Genomic DNA, 13,980 nt, shown 5'->3' on the forward strand with positions numbered 1-13,980 from the left:
TTTTGATTTTATCTATTTCTTTATTTTTCTTAAGAGAAGTTTTTGTAACAGTTCTTCTAAAATATCGAACTCTTCCTGGATTCTCTTTACCAAACACTTTTTGAAATACATTAGTTGGAGTTTCTCTAACTTTTTGGAGATAATTAAGTTTATCCTATACACACAAATAATGATATGCAATGCCTACCTTTAGTGATAAAATTTCAATGAAAAAAAGATTAAAGCCTCAAATTGTTTCTCCTAAAAAAATAAAATCATAGTTATATTAGCCAATTCTATCATCTAGAAAAAGTGAGTAAAATTTTAGTAAATAAGTTTCAGACAAAAATAATAATTTTAGTAAAATTTTAGGATAAAATTATAAATATAATAAAAAACTAAGATAAAGATAAAAGAATAAGATAAAATAGTAATTATGACTAATAAAGAGTAAAATGGTCATTAAAAAAAGATTAAGGATAAATTATAACTTGGGAGGTATAAGGGGTAAAATTATTATATTGATAAAAGATAAAGTTAAAATAGGTCAATATAAAAATTTAGAGACAAAATGGGTATTTTAGTAAAATATAAGGTTAAAATAGTAAAAATAAAAACAATAAAGGTAAAATGTTAATTTATGAAAAAATTGAGGACACAAGTGTCACCTTAAAAAAATTTAGAATGAGATTGTATCATAAAATAAAAAAGGACAAAAGTGATAATTATTAAAAGATTGAGGATAAAAGGATCCCACACTAAAAATAAAAGAAGGAATTAAAACTTTATGATTGGAAAAAAGGACTAGAAACATTAAAATTTGGGTTAAATACTTTTTTTGTCCCTAAGGTCAGAGGTCAAAATCAAAATTCTTCCCAACCTTTTTTTCGTATTAAAATCATCGTCAACATTACAAAACATTATAAAATCATCCTTTGTCGATAAACGATATTTTTCGGACAATTTTGCCCTTAAACAAAAATAAAAAAACCATCATCACCGTCACCACTAACTTCTACATCATCATCATCATCATCGCTATGCATCTCTCTCCCTTTCCCTTTCCTCATCGCTGTCACTATTGCCACCATAACCATCACACCTTCTTTCTCTCTATTACCCTTTCATCATCCTAAATTACTATCACCCACCCACAAACTACCCCTGATGGGCGAAAAAATGCCAGTTAAGAATTTCTGATAAAAACAGCGTTGCAAGTACAGTCTTAACCGACGAAATTTTTACTATTAATTTAGAATATGTCATAATTAAGAATAAATAACCGGGAGTGGAATCCTGGGTTGTTTCCCAAAGAGTTGACACAAGATGTAAATTACTGGTTAGGAATTTTCTGAATATTTTTGAAATTGAGAACAGAAAAATAAATGGCTAGGAATTAAAGCAATGAGTACTAACAAGAGGTGTTATGTATTTAAAATAAAAGGCCTTGGTTAGGAGAGAGAATTGGGGTTTCTATCCTTGTTGTCCTTCCCAAGTAGAATAGTAAATGTTCATTGCTTCCACTTAGTTATCCTCTAACAATTGAAGAAAAGTCAAGTGGCTTCACTGACTCTAGTTCACAAGTCCTAGTCACTTTGTGGGGAATAACTAGAGTTAGTGAGAGTTGAGTTAGCAAGCAATTCCCAATTACAGATAATACTTGAGTATCACAACTCAAGGGATCCCAATTACTCATCTCCTAAGCCAAGTTGGAATATCTACTCCATTAACATGAATGCCATTTTCATAGACACATAATCGGAGTAAATAAAAGACATATTAAATATAAGAAATTAATTAAATCTAAATTTGCACTATCAATAATTAAGCATAATCAAACACGTACGAAAATTGAACATAAAAATAATTCAATGCATTAATAAAATTAAAAAATAACAAGATACAAACATGAATTCAAGCAATTAAATGAAAAAACAAAAGTAATAGAGTAATAGAGAAGAAAATTGTAAGAACAATGACTCCAATTGAAGGTAGTAGCAGCTCTCTCTAGATCCAATTCAAAAGCAAAACTAAGAATGTCATAAACCTTAGGAGAAGTAGTGCTTTTCTCTCTAAAACTCAAAACTAATCAAAAACTAAAAGTGAAGTGTAGTCTCCAGTCTCAGCTCCATCCCTGCCTCTAGTCTATATTTTTGGGCTTGGATCTGGGTCCAAATCAGCCAAGAAATCGCCCACAGCGAGTTCCGTTAAGTGCAGCACGTGACGCTCTGTCACGCGTATGCGTCGCTGAACCTGCACCTCTCCACGTGTACGCGTCAGTCACGCGTACGCTTCACTGAACGACGCTCCTGGCCACGCGCACGCGTCGGCCATGCGTGCCCGTCGTTCCTCACTTCTCAACTCTTTAGTTTCTTGTGTTCCTTCCACTTTAATATGCTTCATCTTCATCCTTTAAGCCATTCATGCCCTGTAAACCTGAAAATACTTAACAAACACATCATGGAATCGAATGGTAATAAAAGAGAATTAAAAATTAACAATTTTAAGGCCTAGGAAGCAAGTTTTCAATCATAGCACAAAATTAGGAAGGAAACTTAAAAACATGCAATTTACATGAATAAGTGTGAGAATAGTGGATAAAACCCACTCAATTCAGTCCAAAATATATCATAAAATAGTGGTTTATCAAATCTCCCTACACTTAAACATTATCATGTTCTCACGCTAAGCTCAATAAAAACAAAAGAAGGAAGGGAAAATGGTGAGACTTATGCAATGCAATTTTTCTATAAGAATGTAACTACATGCTAAATGCTTCTACCTACTTGGTTAAAAGTAAACAAATTCTCCAAGACAAACATAACTGGATTCCACTCATTCAAATCACACAATAAAGGACAAGTAAACTTGCAAGAAGAAAGCTCATGAAAGCCGAGAACAAAGAATCGAGCATCAAACCTTCACTGGAAGTGTATACACTCTAATCACTCTAGTGTCTAAGGGTCGATTCTCTCAGTTCTCTACTAAGCTTGCTTTCTAAGACTTGCTCTTCTTCTACCAATCAACAAAATTTAATGCACAAATACACATATCAAGAGGTCTTTTCAAGGGTTGTAATGAGGTTAGGGTCAAGGAAGGAATGTATTTGGTTAAGTGGACTAAAATCCGAATCCTTGATTAACCTAAACTTCCCACCTAACTTAAGACATTCCATGTTATCACAAAGCAAAGCCTAGCCACCCGTTAACTATTTTTCCACAAATCCATGCACCTTAATATCTTTTGAGTACAAATCATATGCATTAGTTCACTTATTAGGCTTGGGCCATTTTGTCCCCTTTTTTTATTGCTTCTCTTTTTCTTTTCTTTTCCTTATTATTCATATGTTTTTTCTTTTTATTTTTTCTCTTTTTTTTTTCTTCTTCTTTTTTTTCCAATGAGTTAATGCATATAAGTAATGTGCTGGATGCATGAACAAGTGCCCAAACTATTTTTACATTTTCATATAAGAATATAAAATACCCAATTTCCTAATCAAGTATTCCCCAAACCCGATTTCCCCACACTTAATTCATGTACATCTCACTAGTCTAAGCTAACTAAGGATTCAAATTAGGGACATTTATTGTTTTCTTCTTAGAGTTAGTGATGTGCTAATATAAAGAATAAATGGGGTAAAATAGGGTTAACATGGAGTTGCAAAGGAAAATGAAAGGGTAAGGCCATATGGGTATATGAGCTATAGTGAAACAAGATCTCAATCATGTAAGTGTATGCATACATCAAACAATGGAAATATAAAATCAAGCAAGACAAAGATCAGAATTTTAGAGAGAACAACACACACCAAAATAAAATATTGGTTGATAAGAAGCAACCAATCAAATATGTTCAAAATCTCACTGATTTTGTGTGTTCAAGCTCTAAAACCATGTTCCAAAATAAAATTCTTCAAGCAAGTTCAAAAAGTTTTAATTCAAATTAGGAAAATGCTTTAAAGTAGTGTCTTGAAAAAGAATTTATTACTTCAACCAAATAATACCTAAATGCAAGCAACTAACTACTCATGCAGGTTATCCTATGTATCACAAGAAAAATTAAAATACTGGTGTTGAGAGAGAGAGTTGTTACCTTCGGGAGTCAGTCACCGATCTCTCCACACTTAATGCTTGGCACGGTCCTTCGTGCCGTCAGTGATCTGCAAGGTGTGGCAGGGATTGCCACTTCCAATGGCCAATTGATGGGGGGACAGGGACGCCTTTGTGTCCATAGCTTGATCGCTTGTATTGCCATCAATGGAAGTAGAGTCCGAAGTGTCGGGTTCCTTCGGAGGTGGGTGAGTACAGCTAATGAGCTCTTTTAAGTAGTTGTATCGGCGCTTGTTGCGGCGCTCAATCTGCTCCATCCACCGGTGACGTTAAGATTTTCGCTAGTAAAGAATTTTATAAAAGTAGTCACGTTGTAGATATAGTTTCTAAACCAACAGAAATCCCTTCGTACAAACGTTTTGGTTGTCACAAGTAACAAACCCCTTATAAATTGATAACCGAAGTATTTAAATCTCGGGTCGTCTTCTCAAGGAACTGCAGGGAAGTATGTTCTTATTATTGGTTATGAAGATTGTAAATTGGGGTTTTAAAGATGAGGAATAAGTAATTTAAATGGCAAGTAAAATAAATAAATAACTATAAAATAAACTTTTGGCAAGGTATGAGAAATTGGAAGTCCTATCCTAGTTATCCTTATCAATGATGATGAAGATTGAATCTTAATTCCACTTAGTTAGCCTTTACTTAAAGCAAAGAGAGGTCAAGTGACTAATTAGTTTGATCTTCAAATCCTAGTTAATCCCTAAGGAAAGATTGGGATTATTGAAGTTCAATTCAATTAGCAAAGATAACAATTATCAATCATGTTGAGTTTGATAACTCCTGAGTTACTGATTTCTTAACCAAGACCAAAAGGGGAAAAGTAAATCTACTTGAATAAAAAATGTCTTCAGATTGGAAGCAACAGTAACATAAATAAAAGAAAGCAATCATAAACTGAAATACCTCAAATAACATTAATTCAAAGAATAATCTGTAACATAGAAGAATTCATAAATTAAATTGAGAAAATAAGTAATTAAAAAGGAATATTGAACCTGATAAAAAGAGATAATCCTGAAAGCAAAAGAAATCCTAATTCTAAATCCTAAAAGAGAGAGAGGAGAGAACCTCTCCCTCAAAACTATATCTAAATCATGAAAAGTAACTAATTGGAGACTCTCTTTGAATGGATGCATTCCCCTACTTCATAACCTCTGATCTGTGCCTTCTGGACTTGGAATTGGGCAAAAAAGGGCTTCAAAAATTGCTAGGAGCATTTTCTGTAATTTCTGGTGCGTGGCCTCTGTCACGCGTCTGCGTGGGTCACGCGGTCACGTCATCTGGAGTTTTTCTTATCACGCGGTCGCTTCAGTCATGCATCCGCGTCATATGCGTTTTTCTTAAGGCGCGTGATCGCGTCAATCACGCGGTCACGTCACTGCCATTTCGTGCTGGCATGGGCCGCGTCGTCCATGCGATCGCGTCACTGCCAGTTTCTCCAAAAACTCTGTTTTGTGCTTTTCTTCCATTTTTGTATGTTTCCTTTCCATCCTTTAAGTCATTCCTGCCTCAGAAGATCTGAAACTACTCAACACACGAATCACAGCATCGAATGGAAATAAAGGGTAATTAAAATAATTATTTTTACATACATCACATAATAAGGAAGGAAAAGTAAAACCATGCAATTTTCATGAATAAGTGAGTGAAGGATTGAATAAATCACTTAATTTGAGCACAAAATATATCATAAAATATGGGTTTATCAACCTCCCCACACTTAAACAATAGCATGTCCTCATGCTAAATCCAAAATAAAGAGTAAGATAAGGTTAAAGTGGTGGAATCTCATGCAATGCAATCTATTCTAAATGCAACTACCTAAATGAATCATGCAATTCTAATTTTTATTTACTTGTATATAAAACTTACATGTAGTTAAATTAATTCACATTCTCAAGGAATCATATATGCATAGCCAAACCTTAGATAATGATAAAGCACTTTTACAATTGAGATGGGAAAGAAAAATATTTTACAAACTTGCAAGACAATTAACAATTTAAGCAGAGATATATATATATTGATGAGCTATTGAACCCTCACTGGATTTTGTGTTTACTCTCTAGTCACTCAGTGTTTATTGGGTTAATCACTCTATTCTTCTTTTTATCCTTACTTTCTATAACTTTGTTCTTCATCTAACCAATCAACAATTATAGATTATAGGCATACAAAAATCATGAGGTCTTTAATTAAGGTTGTAATGGGGCCAAGGTAAAGGTAAGGGTATATGTATAAGGTTAAGTGAGCTAATAAGTGAATCTTTGATTAGTCTAAGATTTCACCTAACATACATACTTTGTAAAGCAAGAATTTCTTTACCTATTCACCCAAATTTTCCCACTTTTGATGTTACATGCTCATGCATTAGTTTTAATTTTGTCCCATGTGCATTGCTTTATTTTGAATTTGGGGAATTCTTTTGTATCCCCTTTGTTCAAATACTGAAAAATAATTTTTTTTTAATGCACATGGTAATTCAATTATTTTGATTTCACATGAGCATGCTTCCCAGAATTTTTATTTTGAATTATTTTATTCTTTTTAACTTTCTACCCTTTGTTTTTATCATCCATGTTCCCAATAGGTTTCCCACACTTAAACAATACACACTTTCTATCTTAAGCTAACCAAGGATTCAACTTGGGATTTTTATTTTGTTTTTCTGCTTAAGGCTAGTATTGTGGTTTATAGAATAAGAGGGGATTTAAAGGCTCAAGGGGGCTAACAAGGGTGATGTAAAAGGTAGGCTAATTTGGGATAAGTGAGCTAGAATCAAACAATGGCCTCAATCACTTTCTTGGTATGTATCTATATTCTATAATCGGACATATAGATTAAAACAAAGTAAAGAACACCAGAATAAAAAAGAAGGGCGGAACACACAGGAATAAAAATTATGGTTTGAATGTAACCATACAATTAAGCTCAAAACTCACAGGCTGTGTGTTCTCTAACTCAAAAATCATATATCAGTTATATATGTCATGCAAGTAAAAATTAAGAGTTCCCATTATTCTCAATGTAAATCTTAAGGTGGCTTTAAAGTTTTAGTGTTTCTCCTTGATGAAGTGTTGTTAACTAACTAACATGTAATGCTATATACAAGGTGTGTGGATTTGTTTTTATTATGTTAAAGTTTCTAGTTTACTTCCTTTTTATATTTTTAATTTAAACTAAGTTATCTGATGCTAAAAAGGGTAAACTATACTAGTTAATCCACAATTTCTATAACTAATAAGTTAGAATTGCAACTAAACCAAATGGCTAAAATATGAACTAAAGTGCAACATGCAGAAATATAGTAAAAACACATGAAAATAGCAATGTATAAGTACTGAGAAAATAAAAAATAAAAAGAAAAATACAGAAAAGTAGCAAAATAAAGTAAAAGAGTCTGTAGTGGTTCACAAAAAAAAATACGCCAGAGATGGCGACCTCCCCACACTTAAAATGAAGCATCGTCCCTGATGCTCACTCAAGCAGGGTGTGAAGGGGTGTCATCACTGAAAGGATGGGTAGCCGGAGTTTCTGTGGTGGTGGTCTGAGGATCTGCCTGCTGCAGAGGAGGTGCTGACTGAATAGGAATCTCTGGGTCTGTAGTCTAAATCTGAGGCGGGGCCTCCTGCTGTGATGCAGCCTGCTCCGTGCCTGCATGCGCAGCCTCTCTCTGTGGATGGGTCTCCACCTCGTGATCATCCGCTTCCTCCTCAGATGGCTCTGATGGGGTGTCAGGCTCGGAGGGGATGTCGCTGCCAGAACGGATCATCAGCTTCAGGTGCTCATAGCGTCGCTTGCTGCGACGCTCAGATCTCTCATATCGGCGCCGGTTGCGGCACTCCATCTGGTCTAGCTGCTGAAACAGGCGGTGTACTAGGTGATAAACTGGCTCTGAGGCAGGTGGAGGTGCAGTGGTGGTAGCAGGGGTAGCTGTAGAGGAAGAGGGGCCAGCACACGGTGTGGCTGTCTCACCAGGAGCTGTGATGAATGAAGGTCTGTAGCCCAAAGCTAGAAAGTTCCTACTGTGAGGGATAATCTTCTTATATTCTGCAGCAGGTGACTTCTCATCAGCATCCTCGCAAGGCACGTCAGCTCGACGGCTTAGTTGTGTAATCAGATATGGAAAGGGGAGAGTGCCTCGGACGTGGACCCTGGCCATGTAGTACCGGATGAAGCGTGGCAGGTACAAGTCTTTACCCTCAATCACACACCATATGAGGGTGATCATAGCGGCGGTAGCTCCGTCTCATGGGTACTCGGCATAACAAAGTTGCTCAGGATCTGATGCCATAGCCGAGCCTCATTATTTAAGTAAATCCGCTTGATTCCCTTAGGCATGGTGGTGTTCTGACCCATGACCCATGGAACAGTCGGGTCAAGGGCTATCCTTGCCTTGATGGCATCCCAGTCAAATTTCATGAAGCGCATGTCCTCCTCAGCCTTTTGATAACCATCTAGCTGATCAGATTTAGGCAGAAGCTTCAGAATATCCTCAATGGCCTCTTCAATGACCAGTATCTGCTTCCCTCTTAGGTTCACTGCATCTAGGGAAGTTTTGAAGTAATTGCAGTAAAACTCTCTTACCCAAGAAGCATTAACCTCAGTCAGGTTTCTCTCCAGGAAGAACCAGCCTCTTTGTTTGATATGATCAGAGGTGTATTACTGGAGTTCTTCTGGAATTTTCACAGTCCGCTCCGGGTACAGGTTCCTGGAGGTTGCAAACACCGGATACTTTAACTCGCAGTATTTGTTTGCAAACTTGATGGGATCAGTAGCAGGAAGTAGCTGGTCAGCCTTCTCCTGTGGGGTAAAGTGTTTCTCCCGCCAGGAGTCATCATGCATGATGTCCAGGATGGACATAGAGGATTCTCCTCTTTTTCGTTTGCCAGTTGTTGCCTTTCCTTTTTCTTTTCTTTGGGTGTCAGACATCCTGAAAAACAGAAATCAAGGATCTAATAAAAACAGGAAAACAAGTAGGCAAATAACAAAAGAAGCACATAATGGCAAAGGAGCAGTAGAATGATGAAAATGAGTTAAGTAAATATGCATTAAGGATTATATAGGAATTAGAAAACTGAGAAGAAAAATTCACAATCCAAAATGTAAGATCCATAGAATTCATGTTAATTAGGAAAAATTATCATCATGCCTTGGTTAGAAGGTTAAAGAGAATAGTGAAAGAAAAAAAAACAGAAGAGATGTTTTGAAAGGTAAGTAGGTTAGGAATGAAAAAGAGGTAAGGAAGTTGAAATCAGTGAGTTAGTAAAAAAAAAGTCAGAGTAAGTGGCATGATGATCATTTTTCTAAGTAACAAACATTCACAATTAGAAGCTACAGTTAACTCATATCCAAACAAGGAGATCAGGTTGATGATGATTCAGATAGATATAGAAATAGCAAAATTTGGAATCTAAACATCAAAATGCAGATTATGAACCAGGAAATCAAAAAGAATAAGATAGCTAGCCCTGGTATTCATGAATTGGTTTGGTAAAAGCAGAGTAAAGCAGAGTTCAAAGTGCCAAAACCAAGACATGAATGGAAACAAAACAGTTTACAGAAAATTGGGCAGCATTCCGACTAAAATTGGATGTTCCCGAAAAATAAACAGCAACAGAATAGTCCATATAAAATAAAACAAACTGCAATTAGGTATGAACAAGAAAGAACATTCGCAATAGCAGTATGAACAGTAAAAATAGCATATGAACAATACTAACATCTCAACAACAACATAATTGCGAAAATTATAAAGCAAGTAGCATGAACAGCGCAATTAATCAGGCCTAAATCCACTAACCACATCCTAGGCTACCTAACCACCTAGAATCCACTACAACATGCATATCTAACTAGCCTAATTATGAACATAAACAAAAAATTATGGTATTAACTATGAATTGAAAGAATGGTTGCGTTCGGCGGAACTTGGTAGGCGTATGAATGAAAGTGGGGCAGAGAGATGGCTGGGGGATGGTGGTGGGTGCGGCTGACGTGGCTGTTGAGGGTGGTTGGCGCGGCGGTGGTGGTTGTTCGTAGGCAGGGGGTTTCGGGTAGGGTAATGTGGGTAGGGTTAGGGGGGAAAGAAGGGAAGGGGGGGGGGGGCGTGGGTGGTGGGTGGAGGCGCGGCGGTGATGGCGGCGCGGTGGGGGTGGTGGTCGCGGAGGGGGCAGCAGTGGTGGAGGGAAGAAGATGAAAGAAGAAGAAGAAAGAAAGGGAAGGAAGAAGGGGGTGGCGTTGCGGTGGGGTCTGGGTGGTCGACGGTAGGGCGGTGGTCGGTGGTGGTGGCTGGAAGTTGGTGGTGGTTGGTTGCAGAGAAGAGAGGAAGGAGAAGGGGGTTAGGTGGGGCGCGAATGGGTAGGGTTTCGCGTGGCTGGGTGTTATCGAATTTGAATCCACGTGATCGCGTGGGGAACACGGTCGTGTGGCTGGGGTGGAATGGGGGTTGACGCGATCGCGTGAGTGATGCAATCGCATGAAATAGGTAAAAGGATGAATGACGCGGTCGTGTGAGGCATGCGACCGCGTCGCTGGAAATTGTGTTAAACGCACAATTCCAGCGTCGTTTCAACGCAACTCTCTGTCTCCTTTGGGGTGTTATGCAATCCACGCGACGCGATTGCGTTGCTCACGCTTTCGCGTGGGATGGGTGTTGTCCAAGTGACGCGATCGCGTGGGTCGTTTTGTGCGAAACGCGCAACAACCGCACGATTCCAGCCCAACTTTCTGGGTGTTGGATCCTTACGCCGATTTCCAGATCTCGCGGCCGCGTGAGTGACGCGGACGCGTGGGAAGTGTTTTGCGCAACTGACACGATCGCATGAGTGATGCGGTCGTGTCGCGTGCCCTTTCTTCTTTTTTTTTATGCAGGTATGCAATTATATAGTATGCAATGCGAGTGAATAATATTCAGGTTCAATTGAAAAGGAAATAAAAATAAATAACACGAAATAAAACTAAAAAAGAAACGACCATACCATGGTGGGTTGTCTCCCATCTAGCACTTTTAGTTAAACTCCTTAAGTTGGACATTGGATGAGCTTCCTGTTATGGCGGCTTATGTTTAAATTCATCCAGAAATCTCCACCAATGTTTGGAATGCCAATGGCTTCTGGGGTCCCAAACTAGGCATGTAAAGCTTCTGAGCAGCTTCAAACAGATTCTCAGGTTCCCGGGGTGGCGAATGTCAGAATAGATTCCAGGATCCCAAACCTTGCTTTTAAATCCGCCTCCGTCTTGATCTATATTTTTCCATCCGTGCGGTTTAGAAAGTAGATTCTCACCATGTTGACCAAACGTTTTCCGAGATCCATTCGATTGATCATGATGCCAATCCGTGCACTTCGAGTTGAAGCGTGGAACCTTATTGAACCTTGTGCACTAGCTCTGAGTACGAGTTATTTCTCTCTTACTCTTAAAGCCGCAGAGAGCTCTAAGCTGGCCATCTGTTTCAAGCAACCCATATTCAAGTGGAAAAATAAAGCTAAAGGTTAAGGATTGTACCCACTTGAAGCTTGTATTGGGTGGCAATGGCCTTGGGATAGGTGTTTCCAGTGGTTCTGTAAGTTCTACTCCCTTGTGCTCTTCTGTGAATTTCTTCACTTCATTGCAGACTTCTTCAAATGCATCCATGTCCTGATCAAAGCCTTCTATGTCTTCCTCGTCACTTAAGTCATAAATGGGAGGTTGAGAGAAATCTACCTCCACATCATCTTCGTATTCACTTGGGGAAGATTCTTCGATCTCAGAGAATTCACTTGCGGATGCAAGTTCATTACTAGGAGAACTTGACTTGAGATTATCATCATCAAGGAAACTTGCTTCTTGGATTATTCTGTCTAGTTTTTCATAAAAGACTTGCTTTGGGAGTTGTGCACTATTCTCCTTAGCATCAATTGTAACGTCCTTGACAGAATTTTCCACAATTCTGGATTCCCATGGAAGTTCAGCTTCTCCTAAGTCTTCAACCAACTCTTCTTCTTTTACAATGACAGCTTCCTCTACTTGTTCCAGTACGAAGTCATGCCCTGTTCTGTCTACTGGAATTTCTAGTATATCCTTCATACTATGCTCTTCATTAGATTGTCCACATGGGGCTGTAGGAGGTCCTTGAATGTTCGAACGTCTAGAAGATAATTGACTTACTGCTTGCTCCAGTTGGTGAAGGGTTGTTTGAAGTTGATCTACTGTTTCCTTGAGGCGAACCTCTGATTCTCGGGGTGATGGATTTGGACGTGGTACATGGGGAAGTGGTGGTGTTTGGGAGTAATTGGATTGGAATTGGGGTAAATGAGGATCATATGGTGGTGAATGGTAAAAAGGAGCTTGTGAGTGTGGTGGTTCGAGGTTACGTTGAGAGGATGGCCTATAAGCACAGAGTGGGGCTTGTTGGTAACTACAAGGTTGTCCACCATGTCTATTGGCTTGGTATGCATTGTAGAATGGTCTTTGTCCATGATATCTTGGATGGTGTTGTTGCCTAAAGGGTTGATCAGATCCTCTTGGCTCCATCCATCTTTGATTGCTCTGACCTTGATGCATGTTCCTGTTATAACTTTCACTCCTTTCAACAAAATTAGAACCAAACTCAAAGCGAGAGGGGTGAGAATTCATAGTAGCTAATGGAAATAAAAGGAGAAGATAAAGACAAATAAACAAGTAAAAGAAAAATATTTACAATAACCAGTAATAAGGCACACGATTGCAGCTCCCCGGCAACGGCGCCATTTTGACGTTAAGATTTTTGCTAGTAAAGAATTTTATAAAAATAGTCGCGTTGTATATATAGTTTCTAAACCAATAGAAATCCCTTCGTACAAACGTTTTGGTTGTCACAAGTAACAAACCCCTTATAAATTGATAACCGAAGTATTTAAACCTCGGGTCGTCTTCTCAAGGAACTGCAGGAAAGTATGTTCTTATTATTGGTTATGAAGATTGTAAATTGGGGTTTTGAAAATGAGGAATAAGTAATTTAAATGGCAAGTAAAATAAATAAATAACTGTAAAATAAACTTTTGGCAAGGTATGAGAAATTGGAAGTCCTATCCTAGTTATCCTTATCAATGATGATGAAGATTGAATCTTAATTCCACTTAGTTAGCCTTTACTTAAAGCAAAGAGAGGTGAAGTGACTAATTAGTTTGATCTTCAAATCCTAGTTAATCCTTAAGGAAAGATTGGGATTATTGAAGTTCAAATCAATTAGCAAAGATAACAATTATCAATCATGTTGAGTTTGATAACTCCTGAGTTACTGATTTCTTAACCAAGACCAAAAGGGGAAAAGTAAATCTACTTGAATAAAAAATGTCTTCAGATTGGAAGCAACAGTAACATAAATAAAAGAAAGCAAGCATAAACTGAAATACCTCAAATAACATTAATTCAAAGAATAATCTGTAACATAGAAGAATTCATAAATTAAATTGAGAAAATAAGTAATTAAAAAGGAATATTGAACCTGATAAAAAGAGATAATCCTGAAAGCAAAAGAAATCCTAATTCTAAATCCTAAAAAAGAGAGGAGAGAACCTCTCCCTCAAAACTACATCTAAATAATGAAAAGTAACTAATTGGAGACTCTCTTTGAATGTATGCATTCCCCCACTTCATAACCTCTGATTTGTGCCTTCTGGACTTGGAATTGGATCAAAAAGGGCTTCAGAAATCGCTAGGATAATTTTCTGTAATTTCTGGTGCGTGGCCTCTGTCACGCGTCCGCGTGGGTCTCGCGGTCGCGTCATCTGGAGTTTTCCTTATCACGCGGTCGCTTCAGTCATGCGTCCTCATCATATGCGTTTCGCGTCATATGCGGTCGCTTCACTGCCATTTCGCGCTGGCATGCGGCCGTGTCATCCATGCGATCACCTCACTGCCAGTTTCT

Source organism: Arachis hypogaea, chromosome 19 (assembly GCF_003086295.3).
Source record: "Arachis hypogaea cultivar Tifrunner chromosome 19, arahy.Tifrunner.gnm2.J5K5, whole genome shotgun sequence".
NCBI lineage: Eukaryota > Viridiplantae > Streptophyta > Magnoliopsida > Fabales > Fabaceae > Arachis > Arachis hypogaea.